We start from the raw sequence: 14,127 nt of genomic DNA on the forward strand, positions 1-14,127 counted from the left end.
TGTGACATAATTTGATGGATAATTTAATTGTTCTACTTTCTATTGTAAATGACACATTGATGAATATTAAAAATATAATAATTTTTTCGTAATAATGAAATAAATATCAAATATTTTTTTATAAAAGTAATTTTACTAAAAAATTATGCAAGACTGGTATATTAATTAAATTTGTAGACATTATGATGAATATGTTTGATCTTTATTTTTCTTTTGAACCATTTAAGAGGAATGTGATTTCTTTTTTATAATTACAAAAGTTCAATTAATATATGAAAATCAATATATTAACTGAACTTTTGTAATTATTGAAAAACATAAAACAATGATTTAAAAGATGCATACTGTTATATATATATATATATATATATATATATATATATATATATATATATATATATATATATATATATATGTATATTTTGATGGATTAGTTTTTGTGTTTATTATATTTAAACATAGTAATTGTTACTTAGATTTAAAAACGTAATTGAAAAATGTTTATTATTAACATATATTAATAGGTACAAATATAAATAGATTATTTTATTGTAAAAAGAATATGTGATGCAGTTGTAAAAATCATTTATACCGATGTCCCTTGTTAAAATGTAGGTTTAATTACTCGGATCATACTCATTTTTGTTCGAAATTTTAAAATGGTATCCACTTTGAACTTTGTCTCAATTTAGTACCCAATTTTGATTATTGCATCAATGTAGTACCTCCGTTAAGTTTTCGCAAACGCCATTAACTACCTTGCCACGTGTCAGCCTCTGTTTTTTTTTAATTAAAAAAAACAAAATTACCACGTGTCAAATCCTTGATGTGACACGTGGTAACGTATCGCCACGTGACAAGGTACTTGCCAAATGTCATTATCTTGATTTCAATTTAGTCATAACATGTGTCTATTTGTTTCAATTTAGTCCTCAGATATGTCTATTTGTTTCAATTTAGTACCCATATATGTTTATTTATTTTAATTTAGTATTTGCTCTATTTGTTTGAATTTTGTTCAAATATTTTTTTTTTTAAATGGAGAAATATTGTATCTCTTTTAAGAAAAAATTTATTATTTATATAAATGTTATACTCATATTTGTTACTAAAAATTAGTTATAAAATTAAGTATTGAAATTTATATTAAAGTTAATGGTAAAAGTTATGAATAACATATTTATGTTTTGTTACAATGATATTTGTTATACTCATGAATAATAAAGTTTTGGTAAATTTGTTATTCATGACTTTTATATAACATTTATATAAATAATAAATTTGGTCTTAAGGAAGACACAATATTTCTCTATTTTGTAAAAAAATATTAGGACAAAATTGAACAAATAGAGTGGGTACTAAATTGAAAGAGCGGGTACTAAATTGAAACAAATAAACATATATGGGTACTAAATTGAAACAAATAGACATATATGAAGACTAAGTTGAAATGAAGACAATGACATTTGGTAGGTACCTTGCCATGTGGCGATACCTTGCCACGTGTCACTTACAATGTCACGTGTCACATCAAGGATTTGACACGTGGCAACTTTTTTTTTAAATAAAAATTAAAAATTAAAATTAAAAAAAAAAAACCAGAGGCTGACACGTGGCAAGGTAGTTAACAGCGTTTGCGAAGACTTAACGGAGAGTACTACATTGATGCACATTATGAATTTGGATACTAAATTGAGACAAAGTTCAAAGTGGGTATCATTTTGAAATTTTCGAATCAAAATGGGTATGATCCGAGTAATTAAACCTAAAATATAAATATAAGTCGGTCATGTTGTACGTGTACAACTTATTGGTGACTGTATTAGTGATAATATTGTCGGTATTAAATTTATGATGGTGTATATAAAAATACATTACATGTCATCATTAAAAATGTAATCTTCATTGCTATTGTTTGTTTTGTGTTAAATAATAAGGATGCTTCATTGAGTTGTGTTGAAATAGTATATAATGTGACGGTGTTTCATTGATTTATTGATTTAGGGTGTTTGCAATTGTTTATATCTTTTAACTAAGTCATTTGTACATTTACTTCTTTTGTTTTCAATTTTCTTCTATTTTAATTGTTTGAACATATATGGTTAAAGAAGATAGTTAATTTTTAGTTTCATTTTATTTGTAACTTGAATTGATTGAATGACTAAAAATATAGAGATTAAGTGTTAGATATTTTATGTTGAACCATATAATAATGTTGTGCTTAATTTTAGAACTCAATTATTAGAAGCTACTTTTTTTGTTTGAAAAAAAAAGGAAATTAAAAAAAAAATCAGGAAGTTAGTAATATTTGTTCTAATCTTAGAGACAATATTGGTTCTAACTTTGTAGTAGTCTTAATCTAAGTTTGAGATAAACTATTGCACGCATGTTTAACACTTTAAAATATCAAAATTAATGTTCATATCTAGACTTTTCACCTGCTATAAAATTTTAAAATACAAAAAATATAAAAATAAAAAATTCAAATTCAAATAAAAAAAAATTTAATTAAATAATTATTTATTGAAATTATTAGTTATTTATATTAAAGTTAATAATTAAAATAAAAAAATTACTTAATAATAAAATTTTAGTTTAGAAAAAAAAGTTAGTAATTCATTTTGAAAAATAAATTACTAAGTAATTTTTTTAAAATTATTAAATTTAATTTAAATAACTAATAACTTCAACAAATAATTATCTAACTTGAATTTAAATTTAAATTTTTGAATTTATAACTTCAGTATTTAAACCTTTTATAAAATTCTATTAAGAATTTGTATATCTTACTATATTTTAAATTTATATTCTTTTTCTAAATAATTTTTTATACCTTTTTAATAATTTTTTAAAACACCTTTTTGATAAATAAACATAAATGTTTTACATTCACATCAGTAACTTTTAACTTTACATTAAATGTATTTTCAAATATTTTCACTTACGATTCATATTATTATTTAATTTTATTTTTCTAACTTATTTAAACAAAACAAAAAATATTACATAAATTATTTTAACCAAATAGATATATATTTATTAAAATTAATTTTATTAAAAACAACAATAATTATTGTATTTTATTATGATAATATTTCTAGTACCATAATTACAATATATTTAAGGCTTAATTATTATGTTTTGCATTCCTGTTAAATTTGGAAATTTTTAGTTGAGTTTTATTAAATTTTTGTAGTCTATTGAGTTCTCAATATTTCAAAACTTTTCAAGAGAGTCCTTATCATTAGATTTTTCTTAGAGTTTTTTTGTTACCTATATGAAATGAAAGCTATCTTGGACTGTCACTCTGTTTAAATATTGCCATATAATACATCAATCATTATAAACTATACAAAGATCTCTCAAGGACTTGCGGTTGTATTTTTCTAAAATTATTCTTAAAGCTAATGAAATTATAAATTTATAAAATTAAAAAGTATAAATTATAAATTTATAAATTTATGAAATATAAAATCAAAATATATAATTTTATAAGGGTTAAATATGTTTTTGTCTCTTAACTCTCAGTGAAAATTGGAATTAGTCCTTCTCCGAAAGTTTGGCCTAATTTAGTCCTCCAACCTTACAAATGTTTGGATTTAGTAATTTTAATAAAATTTTATTAAGTTTATTTGACGTTTTAAACGTGTTTCAATACAGTTTCTTAGTTAACATTGAAGTGGGAATGTGTCAAGCAGGATAAACACTCAAATGCTTTCATGAAACACATTTAAAACATTAATTAAATTTTTTAAAAAATTAGTTAAAAGGACTAAATCCAAACATCTCTAAAGTTATGGGACTAAATTAGGCCAAAGTTTCGGAGAGGGACTAATTCCAATTTTTACTGAAAGTTAAGGGACCAAAAACATATTTAACCAATTTTATAACTTTTAAATTTATAATTTTATAATTTTATGGTTTCATAATTTTATAGTTTTTAATTTTATAATTTTGCAATTTTACAATTTATGAACTTCTAAATTTATATCATTTAATAATTTTATACTTTATATTTTATAAGATTTTAAAATTATAAAATTATAAAATAATTAAAATTTTTAAAATTATAAATTTTTAAAATCATAAAATTATGTATTTTTATTTTATATTTCATAATTTTATAAATTTATAATTTTTTATTTTGTAATATTATATATATATATATATATATTTTTTTTTTTTTAAATTTTTAATTTTATAAATTTATAACTTTTATTAGCTTTAAGAATAATTTTAGGTAAATATAACAACAAATCCTTGAGATCCTCGTTATTATGGTAGTCTGCAACTGCAACGATGTATTATGTAATAATATTTAAGTCAAATGACAATGTAAGATAATTGTCATGTCATATCAGTAATAGAAAATTTTAACTGCAGGAACTCAATTAACATGTTTTGAAATTTTAAGGACTCAATAGACCATACAAATATAATAAGGACTCAAATGAAAATTTTCAAATTTAGTAGGGATCCAAAACATAATTAAACTTATATTTAAATTATCTTTTCATGATAATCACTCTTCAAATCTTTTATTTCCAATTAATTTATAAATGTTAAATTAAATATATTTTTAAATTTATATTCACACAGGTTTATAAAAAAATAAAATAATTTATTATAAATAAATATACAAATATATGTGTTCTGGTTCAGAAAAATGCGAGATAATTCCTCACCAAAACAAAAGAAAGTTTTTATGACTTGCTTAGGCCAAAAAAAACTCCATCCCTTGACCATGGGAGTAACTCTCTTATTTATATCATAATTAGTTACAAAATATCGATCCCCAATATTCACCAAATAATAACTAAAAGAAAACCCATTATCTAATTCTAAAATATTTCTTAAAAATAACAACATCTCTCATAAACGAAATTATCTTTTACACCTAAAATATTTAAGAATATAATAACCACCCTACTAACTCCCAAAAATATCGCCAGATCTAAAACTGATCTATATATTCTCCCTCGCCAACATACCGATACAACATACCGAGACGTCACCCTCTCATTCCTTCGGTTTGACTTCAACTCTCTCTAGTACAGTATCTACACTCGGCACCCTACCGAGACAACCCTACCGAGACAACACCCACTCATCCACTCAATCTTAAACCGACTTCCTCTGGTCCAGGACATAGCTCTCCAAATTGTGCACGATCTCGCTCTTAAGACGAAGAGAGCAAAATTTGTCTTGTCACCCCTGTCCTTCACCACTTACCGTAAAATCATCATTACTCCCTACATTTGCGCCCCCACGTGTAAACCATCTAACGGTCACTCTTTCAACTTCCCCTTTTTGAATATTAAACGACGCTTATTTCCCCCTTTTTGACTCCCTCCATTAACCATTTCCTCACCCCCTTGCATTCGTCTCACTCCTCACTCAAGCTTTTCACCTCCCAACATCTTGTTCAACCGCCATTTTCTTCCTCCAGGTACTTCTTCTTTTCTCCTTTCAAATTCTACACCTGCATTTTCTGGTTCCCTGTACTGGCTTCTTATACATTGTTTCTGTCTCTGTACTGTGTTTTAGCTTGCACCTTCTTTTTCGATTGCCCTAACTTATTTTGAGAAAAAACCCCTCCTTTGACATAGCTTAATCGCCCTCCATGAACGATCATTATAACGCCCTATATTCTTGGGCCCCTCTGGCCTTACGGCGAGAAACCTCCACCATGACCACCCTTACTAGGGTTAGGGCTTTTAGGCGCCACCAAACGCTGTGTAAAAGCAATGAGTCTGACGTAACAGTAGTCGCTTGTGAAAACGATGAACCCATCTGTAGGGACGACAACTTATTTCCCATTTCCCCTCACAAATTTACCTTTATGTATGTTACCTTATTTGAGAAATTAGGTTTACGCCTTCCCTTTAACACCTTTGAAAAGGAACTCCTCACTGTCTTAAACGTTTCTCCTTGTCAGCTTCACCCCAACAGCTGGGCCTTTATCCGTGCATTTCAAATTTTATGCACCCACTTCGGTATTACCCCCTCAAGCAACATGTTTCTTTACTTTTTCGAGTTGCGATCCCCTCACAAACAATTACTAGCCTCTCTTAGCGGAGTTAGCGGCCGAGCCCTTCTAACCTTATATAACTCCTCTTACAAAGGCTTCAAAGGTATCTTCATAAAAATAGTCGCCCCCGACCAGAGTCCTTCCCTTTTAGAAGGCTTCCCCTTGTATTGGTGTCAATCACCTAATCTTCAATCCCCTCGGCAATTAGACGACCTGGACCCCTCCGAGAAAAAAGACTGCTTGATGCTGGAACAACTGGATGTTGTTTTTGATACTCGAAAACTTTTAGAGCTGGAATTCCGAGTGGTAGATCTAAAATTCCACATCGGTACTTACTTTACAACTGTCCCTTTATTATAACAAGTTTGCTATTGACCCTCGCCTTTTAACCGATCTTATTTATTTTTACAGAGAACCTGATGGCGATGTCCCACGAAGATATGTTGAAACGAGCCCGCCAACTTAAAAGACAAAAAACCTCCACCCCTGGTGCAAGCCCTTCAGCGCCTCCTCCCCGAATTGAGCTTCATGAAGAAACCTCGGAACCCGACCTCGAAGCTTTAACCCGAAGATCTAGAGCTCGAGGTAAGAAAGTTGTTGAAAGCACCTCCCAGCACTCGACCTCCCAGACTCCAATAGCACCGCTTCACACCGCGGATGATACTGAATTAAGCTTCTGGCACCCTCAATTCCTTCATTCCCAACATAGCCGGAAGCACAATTACCTCCGCCACGACGTCAATTTGCTAAGAGCCCAAGACCCCCAAACTCTTCATGAAAATCTCCTGGCCGATCTTCATAGGGCAGAGGCATCTAGCATCATGCTGATGGACCAGTTCAATCTTCAATCCACCCAGAAATCTCTTGACCCAGAACAGAAAGATCGAGCCTTGGCTCTTTCCAAAACTGAAACCTCTCGTCTGACCAACGAAGTTGCTGAATTGACCACCCAAGTCAAAAAATCGGATGAGTTACTTGCCGATCTGCAGAACCAACTGAAAACCCTCGAAGCCGAGAAAGAAAACTGGGTTCTCAAAGAGAAAGACTTTCTCCATAATTCAGAACTCCTTAAAGATCAGATTGGTTCCTCGCTAAACATGGGATTCCAACTAGCCCTAGAGCAAGTCCGAGTTCTTTACCCCGATGCAGATTTATCACCAGCGGACATCTCCAAGTCGGTGGTCGATGGACAACTTGTCGACACTGACGACTAAGCATTCCTTTTTCTTGCTCTTCCTTTGTTCTTCGAACTTTTAACTTGTTATTTCTACTTCCCTACTCTTACTTGGCACATTATGTTTTTAAATTTCATTCTTACTTTCCCTATTCTCTTCCTTCGCAACTTATATCAATTTAATCGACTAGATAATCCTTTTAGCTCCTTACGCTAATCGACTAGATAATAATTCGTTTACAAACCGATCTCTCAATACAAACCAAGCCCTTAATCCTACAAACACCAAACTAAAGTAAATAATAACTCGTTTATAAACAGAGCTTCTCAATCTTACCAAGCTAAAACAAATACTAACTCGTTTATAAACCGAGTTTCTTAAACACCAAGCCTAAATAAATAAGAACCTGTTTATAAACCAAACTCTCAATCCTGCAAACACCAAAATGAAACAAATACTAACTCGTTTATAAACCGAGCTCTCAATCCTGCAAACACCAAAATGAAACAAATACTAACTCGTTTATAAACCGAGTTTCTTAAACACCAAACTAAAATAAATAAGAACCTGTTTATAAACCAAACTCTCAATCCTGCAAACACCAAAATGAAACAAATACTAACTCGTTTATAAACCGAGCTCTCAATCCTGCAAACACCAAAATGAAACAAATACTAACTTGTTTATAAACCGAGTTTCTTAAACACCAAACTAAAATAAATAAGAACCTGTTTATAAACCAAACTCTCAATCCTGCAAACACCAAAATGAAACAAATACTAACTCGTTTATAAACCGAGCTCTCAATCCTGCAAACACCAAAATGAAACAAATACTAACTCGTTTATAAACCGAGCTCTCAATCTTGCAAACACCAAAATGAAGCAAATACTAACTCGTTTATAAACCGAGTTTCTTAAACACCAAACTAAAATAAATAAGAACCTGTTTATAAACCAAACTCTCAAACCTGCAAACACCAAAACGAAACAAATACTAACTCGTTTATAAACCGAGCTCTCAATCCTGCAAACACCAAATGAAACAAATACTAACTCGTTTATAAACCGAGCTCTCAATCCTGCAAACACCAAATGAAACAAATACTAACTCGTTTATAAACCGAGCTCTCAATCCTGCAAACACCAAAATGAAACAAATACTAACTCGTTTATAAACCGAGCTCTCAATCCTGCAAACACCAAACTAAAGAAAATAGAACTCCTTTCAACCTCAAATATATAAACTAGGAATAGAACTCAGATTCTTTTTTAACCTCGAGTGTACAAACTCGGAATTTTAACCTCGAGTGTACAAACTCGGAATTTTAACCTCGAGTGTACAAACTCGGAATTTTGACCTCGAGTGTACAAACTCGGAATTTTGACCTCGAGTGTACAAACTCGGAATTTTGACCTCGAGTGTACAAACTCAGAATAGAACATGTGAAACGAAAATATTGTAGTATTAAAAATCAAAGCATAAATGTTTTTACAAAAAGCAAAACAACTTAACCAAACTTTAACTAAAATAAAAACGTAAATTTGCTGCATTCCATGTTCGCGGGATTTCCCTCCCCTCTAATGTTTCCAACTTATAAGCTCCTTCTCCCAACACTTGCTTAACACGATAGGGCCCAGTCCACTTCGGTGCCAATTTGCTATCCATCTGAATTAATTGCGCTTTCCTTAATACCAGATCTTGTTCTTGGAACTTCCGAGGTACTACCTTAGTCTTGTAACTTCTCTCTAACCTTCTCTTCATTGCCTCATTAGAAATCTGAGCCAAATCCCGAACCTCATCTATAACGTCAAGGTTTGCCTTCAAACCAACCTCAGAAATCTCCTCGTCAAACAACCTTACTCTCCCGGTGTTTTCCATGACCTCAATAGGGATCATAGCATCAGTACCATACACCAAAGAAAAAGGAGTCTCTCGAGTAGTCGTCTGAGGAGTGGTATGATAAGCCCACAGCACTCGAGGTATCTCATTTGGCCATTCTCCCTTTACCGCTGCCAATCTTCGCTTCAGTCCCCTCAATATCACCCTATTAGCTGCTTCCGCCTGCCCGTTTGTCTGGGGATGCTCCACCGACGAGAAGACCTGTTTAATCCCGACTTCAGTGCACAACTGCTTCACCTGTGAGCATGCAAACTGAGTTCCATTGTCTGAAATAATTCGACGTGGCACACCAAATCGGCATATTATATTCTTCCAAATGAACTCTCGGATTCGCCCACCCGAGATAACAGCAACCGGCTCGGCTTCAATCCACTTTGTAAAATATTCTACAGCCACGATAAAAAACTTGAATTGCCTCACCGCTTTGGGAAACGGACCTAAAATATCTATTCCCCAAGTGTGAAAAGGCCAAGGTGTATTAATAGAGTGCAGTACCTCTGGCGGAGCATGACTCCAATCAGCATGTTTCTGACATGATTCACATTTCCTGACGTACTCTACACAGTCACTTTTCATAGTGGGCCAAAAGAACCCTCCTCGGATTATTCACAGCATCAATGCTCTTCCCCCTACATGGCTCCCACAAATTCCCTCATGGAGCTCGGCCATAAGCCGATCTGCCTCCCTCCTTCCTACACAAATCATCAAAGGTCTGGAATATCCATACCTAAATAAGTGACCATCTATCAGCGTATACCGGCTTGAGTTTTTCTTTACTTTCTGTGATTCATTGGAATCCTCAGGTAATTTACCATCCGCAAGATAGCTCTTTAAAGGTGCCATCCAAGATTCTCCGGTTGCCAAAATCTCCAGCACTTGATGCTTTTCCTACGTGTCGACCCGAGGAGCTATTAACGTTTCCCTTATCACTGACTTATGCTGCCCCGGTTTCGAACAACTAGCCAACTTGGATAACAAATCAGCTCGGGAATTCTGCTCCCTCGGAACATGCACGAACTCAAGAAGAACAAAGTTCTTCGCAATAGTTTGGACAACTTCCAAATACTTGGCCAATTGTGGGTCGCGGGCTTGAAATTCCCTATTCACCTGACCTGCCACCAGTGCGGAATCACTTTTAACCAACAATCTTGTAATCCCCATCTCTTTAGCCAAAAGCATACCAGCTATCAAAGCTTCATATTCTGTTTGATTATTACTGGCTTTGAAAGCAAACCTCAACGATTGTTCGATTAATACCCCTTCCGGGACTTCCAAAACTATACCAGCTCCACTACCCCTTAAATTAGAAGCCCCGTCCACCGATAGTATCCACGTTATCTCCCCTACGTCCTGATTCTCAACGGGTGGCTCAGATAATTCCACCACAAAATCAGCTAAAAACTGGGCCTTGATCGGTCCTCGCGACTCATACTGTATCCCATACTCCGACAGCTCTATTGCCCATTTAACCAACCTGCCCGATATATCAGGTTTTTGTAATATGTATCTAATGGGAAGATCCGTCATCACTTTGATGCTATGATTCTGAAAATAATGTCTCAAACGTCGAGCAGACACAACCACTGCCAATGCAGCTTTCTCTATAGTGGGATACCTCACCTCGGCACCATGGAGCACTTTGCTTACGAAATATACCGGTTTCTGCTCCCCACCACTTTCTCTGACTAAGACCGAACTAACAGCGTGTTCGGTCACCGATATGTACAATGACAACTCAGCCCCTTTTTCCGGTTTACATAACACCGGCGGCTTGCTCAAATACTCCTTCAATTTTTGGAATGCTTCCTCACACCGATCAGTCCATTGGAACCGTTCATTCTTCTTCAAACATTGAAAGTAAGGAAGACCCCGATCCCCACTTTTGGCAAGAAAACGGGACAAGGCCGCCATCCTTCCCGTCAGCCTTTGTACTTCTTTTACGTTACTAGGACTCCTCATATTTATAATGGCTGCACATTTATCAGGATTAACTTCTATCCCCCTCTCAGTGAGTAGAAAACCCAGAAACTTTCCAGCTTTAACCTCGAAAACACACTTCTCGGGATTAAGCTTAAGTCTGTATTTGCTGATTGTAACAAACAATTCCTCCAGATCTTCCTTATGTTTCTTCTCTTCCACCGAAGTGACCACCATGTCGTCCACATACGCATGAACATTTCTTCCCAACATGGGTGCTAAGATTCGATCCATCAGCCTTTGATAAATAGCTCCAGCATTTTTTAACCCAAACGACATTACTCGATAACAATAATTTGTTGTGCCTCCCATAAACGCCGTCTTATCTTCATCTGACGAATGCATCTTGATTTGATTATAGCCCGAATAAGCATCTAAAAAGCTTAGCAAAGCACAGCCCGATGCACTATCAACTAGGGCATCTATATTAGGCAAAGGATACGAATCCTTTGGGCAGGCATTATTCAAGTCAGTGAAATCTACACACATCCTCCACTTTCCATTAGACTTCTTCACCATCACCACATTTGCTAACCAGGTTGGATACTGTATCTCTCGGATATGGGCCGCCTCTAACAATTTATGTATCTCCTCGGTTGCTGCCTGAGCACGGTCTCCACTCAACCGCCTACGCTTCTGAACTTTAGGTTTAGCCAACGGGTTAATATTAAGCTTGTGGCACAGAAAATCGGGATCAATCCCCGACATATCAGTCACACTCCAAGCGAATGAAGAAAGATTCTTCCTCAGCACTTGGATAAGCTGTTGTTCTTGCTCCAGACTCAGATCGCCCCCAATTCTCAACTTCTTCCCGTCTATAAGCACCTCCTTCACCTCTCCCACAGGCTGAGGCCTTCTTTCAGGATGCACCAACCTTGGATCTAACTCGGGATCTGGTACTACTGCAGTTGTGCTTACTGAATATGCTACTTTCCTCCTTAACCTCAGACTGTCTTCGTAACATTTACGAGCGGTCTCCTGATTTACAGCTAAAGTGAGTACTTTCCCCTCATCAGAAGGAAACTTCATCTTCAAATGTATTGTCGATACTACAGCCTTTAACTTATTGAGAGAAGGCCTTCCCAACAACAAATTGTATGATGAAGGAGCATTGACTACTATGTAACGTACAAATATGGTCTTCGCATCCTCTTCGTCTCTAAAGGTTGTTCTAAGATCAACATACGCTTTAACCTCCACTTGATCTCCAGAGAAACCGACAAGCACTCCGTCAAATGACTTTAATTGATCTATCGGTATTTGTAACCCTATGAAAGTACTCCAAAACATCACGTCGGCAGAACTTCCCTGATCAATTAGTACCCTGTGGACATTCCTTCCCATCATAATCACCGACACGACTATGGGGTCATCTTCATGTGGGATTACCCCTTTTAAATCATCATTTGAAAATGTTATGTCCGGAGCCTGCCTCGGCTTGTCCACCATGGCCGCAGTCATGACACTCCTTACATATTGTTTCCTAGCCGAGCTGGTCTGGCCTCCTCCCGCAAAACCTCCTGCTATCGTATTAAAATCCCCCAAAATGGGTGTTTCATGCACATCGGGAACCGTGCGAATCTCAGATGATTTCTCATCGGCACCCGACTTCATGAATTTTTCCAGAAGTCCCCTGTTTGCTAAAACGGAAAGTTGATAATGCAAACCATAACACGAGTTGGTGTCATGGCCTCTGGTTTGATGAAACTCACACCAAGCATCCAATCTACTGCCTAGTGCTCTCCCCGTGATGTCAGGATAGCGCAAATGTTTTGCTATCTCTACATCCTCCAAGATTTGGGCCAGTGGCACCTTGAGATTCGATATTTTTCGCACTTGCGGATACTCGGTCCTTCGTTGTGCCACATAAGGGACGAAACGTCGATCTGACTTTATTTTAGGAGGAGTTCTGTCTCTCCGATAAGCTCTCATATCTCTTTCACTCCTGGAATGAGCCACTGGTCTTTTGTCCCCTGCCTTTTTGTGACGCATGGCCTCCTCAATCTCTATTTCCACCGCTGCCCTTTGTCTAATCTCTGTTAGGCTCTTCGGTGGATATCGGTACAAGGACTCACCGAACGAGCTGGCTCGAAGTCCTTTCACAAAGGCTTTTACGAGCAAACCCTCATTAGGGTCTATCAGCCTCATACTGATATTGGTGAATCGATTAAGGAATTGCTTCAACGTCTCTTCGGCGGTTTGCCTTATATCAAACATGTCTGCCATCTCCACTGGTTTGGCTCTATTTGCTGAGAACCTCTCCAGGAAAAGACGTTTGAAGTCATTGAATGAGCTGATAGACGAATTCGGTATAGTGTTAAACCATTCTAGGGCAATTTCGGTCAACGTACCCACAAACATTTTGCAACGTATAGCATCATTACCACCTGATATCATCATCCGAGCCTGGAACGCTTTTAAATGTAATTCAGGATCAGAATTTCCTGTGAAAGGTGTGATTTTGGGAATCACGAAATTCTGTGGGATCGGCTCGTCCATGATCGCCTCTACCAGAGGACTGGCATCACTCACATCGGGATTCAACCGACATGAGTAACGGAAACCAGCCCTAGTAGCCTCCAATCGGCTTTGCATATCTTCGTTCGCCTTCCGTAACTGTTCTTGTTGTCGAAGTGCCTCCTCCAATCGTTGATGCGTTTCTTCTGCATTTTTTCGCAACCTCTCTCTTTCTCCCAAAGCTTCTTCCCTTAACGCCTGTAGGTCTTCTTCTGCCTTCTTGCGAGTTTCTTCTCTCTCTTTTTCAAGCTGAGCCTGATCAGCCTCCGCCTTCATTCGGATCTCCTCATTCTGCCGTTGTAGCTCCAGTATGCTCTGCATTATCTGCTGCCTAGTAGGCCCTTCACGCGTCGCTCCTCTGCCTATATTCATCCTCCAATTCGTCTTTCCCTCTTCTTTTCTTTCACTGTTTATTATCTTGATGGGGTAAGGATCGAGTTTTACCGAACCCCACGGTGGGCGCCAATGTTCTGGTTCAGAAAAATGCGAGATAATTCCTCACCAAAACAAAAGAAAGTTTTTATG

The sequence above is a fragment of the Vigna unguiculata genome, chromosome 1 (assembly GCF_004118075.2).
Source record: "Vigna unguiculata cultivar IT97K-499-35 chromosome 1, ASM411807v1, whole genome shotgun sequence".
Taxonomy (NCBI): domain Eukaryota; kingdom Viridiplantae; phylum Streptophyta; class Magnoliopsida; order Fabales; family Fabaceae; genus Vigna; species Vigna unguiculata.